This window comes from Pteronotus mesoamericanus, unplaced genomic scaffold (assembly GCF_021234165.1).
Source record: "Pteronotus mesoamericanus isolate MK-2021 breed Mesoamerican mustached bat unplaced genomic scaffold, CSHL_Meso_final scaffold_85, whole genome shotgun sequence".
Lineage (NCBI taxonomy): Eukaryota > Metazoa > Chordata > Mammalia > Chiroptera > Mormoopidae > Pteronotus > Pteronotus mesoamericanus.
In genome coordinates this window covers 9,673,865-9,681,842 of record NW_026555329.1, presented here as the reverse complement: position 1 = coordinate 9,681,842, position 7,978 = coordinate 9,673,865, and positions in this window count along the sequence as shown.

Here is a 7,978-nt window from a genome sequence, read left to right as displayed (position 1 = left end):
GCTACGCCTGCGTCATCCTGAGGTCCTGGAGTGTCCTGTAGGCGCTTTCCTGGGCCCCATGAACATCCGAGTTTCCTGGATCCATGTCCTTCTAACGCTTGGATTGTTTCCTCAGTTGATAGAATGTATCTTTCTGTAGCTCCTTGAAAAACATTTTACTATATACTACTGTCAATATATAAATATTTAACTACATACTACTAAATATTTTACTACATACTACTGTCAGTATATAAAACAGATTAACCTTATAATAGAAATACAAATTCAAAGAGGTAGCTGTTAAAGATTAATCAAAGTAGAAATTTATGAAATGTCATTTTTTTTTGTTATATGGCTAAGCTTCTGCACATTTTCAGAATAAGCTTTCCTTTGACTTTAGTGATATACTTTCTTCTCATTTTATTATAACATTGTTTAAATATAGAAAACTTGGAAAAATAGTAAAATGAATGGTAACATACATTTACCTGGTTTTATAGATAATGAATATATGAATATACCTATCCGATATGTGTACCCATTCCTTTATTTTTATGTACCATTTGGAGGTAAATGGTTGGCATTGTGAAATTTACAGCTGTTGATAAATATATCAGCATTCATCTCCTGAGTATCAGAGTAATATATAACAAAACCACTATGTCCTTCTCACACCTAAGGAAATCTACTTAAGCTTCATATTCAAATTTTCACAATTGTCCCAAGAATGCCTTTTATACTTACTTTGTTAAAAAGAGAAATAAGAGCAACCATGTCCAATCTGGGTTTACTCACTGCAATTGATTGTTATATATTGTTAGGCTCTTTTAATCTAGGACAATTTCCATACTAAAAATTATTTGTAATTTACCTATAGCCAAATTCAATTTAGGGTGTATAGTTCTGTGATTTTTAACCCCTGTTTAAGTTCATATGTTCACAGCTACAAACAGGGTACAGCACAGTTTCATCACCTCAAGCCACGTCCTCACATTGCTCCTTCGCAGCCTGACCCTTCCCTCTGCCCACAGCCTCTAGCAACCGTGGGTCCTAGTGAGCCTGTTCCCTGCGGCTCTGCCCTACGCGTGCTTTTTCCAGAATATCATATAAATATGTAAGCTCTTGAATTTGACTCTTTTCACTTAAGCACAGTGCCTTTGTGTTTTATCTGTGTTTTGTGTGTATGGAGAGTTCATTTTTATTATTGACTTGCATTCCAGTATATAGATACACTGTAATTTTTTCAAATCCATGTATTTACTCATTGAAGAGCATTTGGGTTGTTTTCACTTTCTGATGGTTTGAATAATGCCACCACAAACATTTTTATACAGGGGATTTTTTTTTTTTTTTTTGGTGAAAAGTTTTCATTTCTCTAGGGGAAATACCTAGATGTAGATTGCTAGGCCAAATGGTATGTGTACATTTAATTTTTCTGTTGTACTCCCCCCCCCCATTATTGTTTACATTAGCTCCACAGCTTGGTAGATGGCTCCAGGGGGCTTAAAAAGTTGCATTATGGCAGTAGGGAGAGGCCCAGGCAGAAGCCCTGACACCAGGGGAATGCAGAGGCGACCTGGAGGCTGCTGGGCCCTAGAGAGTTCCAGCAATGCTTGCAGTGAGCCTTTGGAGAGCTACGCGCCCAGCCCAGGCCAGCCTGCGGAGATGGCCAGTGCGCACCCATCTCCTCCTGTGTCTCGCCTGCCCCTCTACAAGCGGGTCTCCAGGAAGTCACATGCTGGGAGTCTGCGTGGGCAAAACCCAGCGCGTGCAGATTCTGAAGGGCCGTGGCACTTGGACGGCATCTTGCGTTTTACCCCACCCCTCTTGAAAGTCCTCATGTCTGAAGCGGCTGGACACCTCCTGGTTTTGCATCTTCCAGAGACACTTGGTGTTGTCCTGGAAGAAGTGGCCTAAGCCCTCCGGAGCCACATCCTTACTGTCAAAATAGAAGTCCCGAGAGAGGAAGGCGTAAGAGGCACACAGGGGCAGGTGGACTGGGAGGTTTACTGCTGCGCCACCTCAGTGGAATGATTCATGGACCTGGAGGCTCATGGTTGGTTAGCAAGAAGGGGTTAACCACCAGGATTGGTGATGGCGTGTTCCAGGGCTGGGATGGCGGGGAAGGGGATCCCCGAGACTGCGGCTGGAAGGAGGTTGGGTGATGCTCGGAGCTGGTTCAGGGGCCTGTTTCTTCCAGTGTAAAGAGACAGATCTGTGGGACCGCCTATGCCTGTGTATGTTTAATTTTTAAGAAACTTTCAAGCCATTTGCCAAAGTGGCTGTACAATTTTGGATCTCCACCAGAAACATGAGAGTTTTAGTGAGTACTTGGCTTTAATTTCATTTCCCTATTCGCTAATGATGTTGGACTTCTTTTCATGTGCTTCTTTGCCATATGTATTTCCTCTTTGAAAAAAAAATGTCCATTCAGGTCTTTTGCTGGTATCTTAGCTGGGCTATTTGTTTTCATATTGTTAAGTTTTAAGAGTTCTCTGTACATTCTAGGTAGAAGTCCTTTTTCAGATACAAGGGTTACAGATTTTTTTTCTCTGTTGCCTATTTTTTCATTCTCCTAACAGGGTCTTTCAGAAAGCTAATATTTCCATTTTCATGATGTCTAATTTATCATTTATTTTTTGAATTGTGCTTTTTGGTTATCTAAACTATTTTAACTCAAGTTCATGAAGATTTTCTTTTGTATTTTTTTCTTATTTAACCTCTGTTGCCTGGTTTGTTAGTTTTCAGCGGCACCCTTTGACTTCTCTTTTACTTAGACACCATGATTATATCCTGCTTTCCTCTTTCCTTTTCTACTTTTCCCACTTGTTTTATAAATGCATTCATTCTACTTTGTCAGAACATATAATGTATGTATTACTCTTCTTCCACTTATGCTCCCAACCTTGTTTTACTTGTTAATCTCCAATTAAACATATTAAATGTTCAGGTATCATTGCTTTTTCCTGATGTTTCCCTTGTTATTTTTTTTAAATATTTAATTTATTTATTTTTAGGGAGATGGGAAGGGAGAAAGAAAGAGAGAGAGAGAAACATCAACATGCGGTTGTGTCTCACGCATCCCCCACTGGGGACCTGGCCCACAACCACCCAGGTATGTGCCCTGACTGGGAATCGAACTGGTGACCTTTTGGTTTGCAGGCCAGTACTCAATCCACTGAGCCACACCAGCCAGGACATCACCTGTTATTTCTTGGTTGGATGAAGCTCTTTCTCTGGAATTTCCTCCCTCCCGTCCCCTCCCTCCCCCCCTGCCTCTCTCTCTTTCTTTCTTTTCTTTCTTTTCTTTCTTTCTTTCTTTCCTTTCTTTCTTTCTTCCTTCCTTCCTTCCTTCTTTCTTTCTTTCAAGGCTTTTAGATACAGTATTTCTTGAGTTCTTGAACTTTTACAACCATTTGGCCATAGCCCAGATACTTGAGATTCAGCTCAGCTGATTATAAAAACATTGGCTTTCCTTTTCTTTCTTTGATTTATTTAAAAATGCTGCTCCATTGTTCCCTTTATTTGTATATTGCCCTTGAGAATCCTGGTTAGTTTTATAGGGAATAGGAGCATAAAAGGGTGATTAGCAACAGAGATGAAATTTAAAAATATATTTATTGACTTTTGCTTATCCCACAAAATAGCCAAGGTAGTTTTTCCCTTGACCCATTCTACCAGCCAGCTGTACAAATAGAACCAATATTTTTGGTTGCTCTTTTGACTTTTACATGGTGGGACAAGAATGAACTCTTACAGACTTTTATTCTCTGCCCTGAAACGGAGTTTGCATGTGAACTTGCCTCCCTTTACTTTCTACTTTACTACAACCCTTCCTGTGGGACGGGGGCTAAGGGATTTGAGGACATCAGTTCACTATTTGTTGAACATAGAAACACCACTTTCATGTTACAACTATCACAAGTATCAACCACTTACATATTGCAAAGTCACAACTATCAATAAATGTTTGCTGCACAGATATGCATGAATGACTGGGGCATTTTTTTTTTCACCTACTTTGAGAGACTTAGTGTACTGGAAAGTACCCATAGGTAAAATCACTGAGAATGGGCACAGGGACCATGTTAGAGGCACCAAATGTCAATCGGATTGACTGCTACATCTGGGAACTTGGTCTCAGAGAAGTTACCCAAGACCAAAGTTCCGAAACTAGAAAAAGGGAAAAAATACTTCTCAAAATCTATGCCAAAAAAAATTATTTCATAATCAATTTCTTGCAGATGTCAGAGTGAATGGGGCAACTCAATAGCAATAGAAGCAACAAATGCTTTGTTCTAACACTGTCTAAATGAGATCAGAGTCTGAGAGAAGATCATTAGCAACAGACATCAACTTTGCCCATGGTAACCACTCTGAGGTTAAATGGGTGCATAGCACTGTTTTTCTGCCATCAGTATTGTCTAGACCCTTTCCTGCTTCCTTACTCTACTGCCTTAATGACACCTTGACCATTTGAAAAGAGCAGGTAGTTAGAAAAAGGAAATGGAATGTAAGAATAGAAGGTGAGGGGATATAACCAGGAGAATACACCTGCAATAGCAGTCTTGTTTATACTTAAACACTTCACAGTGTTTCCATAGATGCAACATAGGGAAACTTAAATTTCACCTATTAAAAAATAACAACTTGACTAAAGTGCATGTTCTACAAAGAGCAGTCATTTAATTTTAGATAACTTCAGTCTTCAAAACAGAAATGATGCTGGGAACCTTAGTGGTATTGTATAGTAGATATAATTACTTGTGATTTAACTACTCTCATAAAATTTTCTTTTGCTTTCTTTCAAATTTTCACTTGGCCAGGAGAAGTAATCAGTAAACTTGAGACTAGAGAAAAAATGGATTGCAACTTCCATAGTGGTTTGCTTTTGGTAGCAGCAAAATTCACTATTTTCCACCTTTGAATAAGGGAAATGAGTTTGGCTAAGGATGGGAAAGATTTGTAATGGGGCAAGGCAAGAAAAAGGGCATGAGGAGAAAGTTTTATTTTATTTTTTTTGATAATAGAAAGGCAGAGTCACCAGTATCATCAGTAATATGGTTTCCTGAGCTTCAAACACTGACATAGGTGACTACCTGCCAATGCCCAAGGTAGCTGTGGAACAGAACTGCCAGCACGGCTATCTGGTCTACTCATTTGTCCAGAATGGGCAAAGTGACTAAAGCGTCTACTCTTTAGAAATTTGCTTCTTCTACCCTGATGTTGTCTCCTTTGTCTTTTAATCCTGCTTCAAGGGAAGCTCAAAAAATTGCTTTGAAAGCTAAACAGGATTTTACCATATGCACACGAATAGGAAGGTGTTGACATATGCTCATAGAAGGGTGGAACAACATATTTGCATGTAGAGGCCACTGGTAGATCAGGTTTGATAGAATGGGATTTGCAAGAGAATAAAGGATGGATTGTGATGATCCCCTGAAATCATAGAAAAGATTTTGTAAGCTGTAACTATTTTTAGGAATTTTAGTGTCAAAACTCTCAGCATTGCTCTAGGGATCATTTCTACACACAGTGTATTTATACTTGCTCCATGTGTTGTGGAAGCTTTATACATATGTCATTTTTATGAGATATTTTGTATGAGTAAGATTGTATGAGATCATGGAAATGTGGTAGAATATTTGCTGATTCCTCATCCGCATACTTTGAACTGTTTATAAACGAAGAAGTCAGATTTATTTACATCTTTAATACTATTTTCGGATTTCTATATTGTAACACATTTCAGTATCTGTAAAAATGTAACACTCTTGTTTACTATTTATTAGTTTTATTATAGTGCATGCAAAATATCAGTGTCATTTTTTGTTGTCTACTCATCATCCCAACTAGTGTTTTTTTAAATCTAAACTTTTCTTGAGACATTCATCATTCAAACTAAGTGTAAAAGGACCTGCTTTGTAGCCGAAGTGGCTTTTGGAAAGAACAAGGTAACATTATCCTTAAATGGAGTTAATGAAATTGGACACTAAAAATTTAGCTGAGGAATTATTAGATTTAGAAAGAATTCGTTAAAGTAGTCAGCTATGAAATGAGGATGCAAAAATCCATGATTTCATTATACTCCAGTCCAAGGACAGATTGGGTTGTGCTCATATGCCCAATGGAAATAGTTTTATCACCTTTTGAATCTCACAAACTCCCCCGTGGAATCTAGGTCAAGAGGCTGGGCAGATGCCATGACATCTGGTCATTGTTCTTATCCTTTTCTTGGCTAAGCACATTTTCTTTAAATATAACCTGGAGAGTTGTAGCTTAGCTTTCAGCTCATCATTGCTCTCATCATTGGTAGCTTCCTCTTCAAGCAATTTTAAACCCATGGAGCTGAAATCTCAAGCATTGCCATTTATGGAGAGACCCTTTGTATAACTAAAAAGCCCATTGGAACGGTTTTCTAGAACAAAGGGATATACAACCCAAAAAATTAGTGAAGTATATTGCACTTTTATAACAGAAAACCTTAAAAAATATTCCATTTGAAGATTACCCAGATACCTCAGTGTCTCTAGGCTATGAGGACAGTTAGCCTCCCTCTGGGATGGGACATTATTAAGGTATGAAAATTAAGTCCTGAGAATCTGAAAAAAGAGTTCTGAGAATCAGAAAAGGTCGGAAATCCTCAAGGGGTCAGCATCTCTGTATTAGCTCTCTGACCTATCTGCTAAGGATGATGATACCTATTACATTTCCCATTTGATATCCATGAGAGTGTAAATGTTATAAACTAAGAATTAACGGAGGGTTGAGACATTCATCATTCAAACTAAGGGTAAAAGGACCTGCTTTGTAGCCGAAGTGGCTTTTTCCATTTTGGTCACTTCAATGACCAAATGAAATGGAAGGAGTGTAAAAGAGAGTCGCTTTGAGTACTTTCTTAAGTTATCTTTAAGGCCATGCTGATAATTAAAGTCTTTGCAAGTCTTGGGTTCCACAAGCCTTGCTTTTTCTTTGAAAGCTGGGTGTCCAAAGATACTCAAACATCCTTTCTTAGGGTGCTTCGAAGATTATGTGAGGCACCCGGCCATCGTATGTGTAGCAATGGGTTTTTTTCTCCTCTCTTTCCCCTTACGGCCCCCTGGAGAGACATGCTTACTCATCCCTATCCTGAAGTCCTGTCCCCTAGTCAAATAACGCACTGGAATTACGCTGGAGGAGGTGGTTAGACTTATCAAATGAGCAATTTGTTGGTCTTCATGCTGTGTCTTTCTGAGGCTAGATCAGGAAAGGCTGTTTTTTTTTCATCCTGTTTTCCTTGAGGAATGAAAGGACATTAAGCATCAAGGGGAGAGTGAGTGGATGCTTAACTATATGCATCAGCCAGCAGCTGAAAGGGAGATAGGCAATCACAGGGGAGAGAGGGAGAGGATGAGGGGGCAGGAAGGAAGTACTGTTTGAAGTTCATCTGCGGTGGGCGCTGATAAACAATCCCAATATGTTTGATCCTGTCACAGTAAGGTCTTCCTTTTGGTAATGGGTTATACTTTCCTTTTATACTCTTATAACTTTCCACTAATAAGGGCAAAATTAAGGGGATTCATTTGCCCAAATAGGGCTTTATCCCTGCTTTTCTTTTTCCCTTACTCCTATGTCAAGCCCCTTTACATCAGTGGGAAGAGCCCCCTTTATTGCTCTACTTCTGGCGTGAAGGACAAGAGAGTTTCTCGGATCCCCTGTGCTGTTCATTCCTGCCTTGTTACCTCACAAGGAGAAGTCTGGGTCCTGGGGAGAAGCGGTGGGAGTGCGCGGCACCCTTGGGCTGATCCATCTTCTAGGAGCAGAATCGGTCCCAAGGCTGGCCAGGAGGATATCCTACCCGGACAACAATGCCACCTGATGGCCCTAAACCCGTTCAGGCTCAATGACCCAATGAAATGGAAGGAGTGTAAAAGGGAGTCGCTTTGAGTACTTTCTTAAGTTATCTTTAAGGCCATGCTGATAATTAAATAAATAAGAAAAGAAAAAAAAATAAATT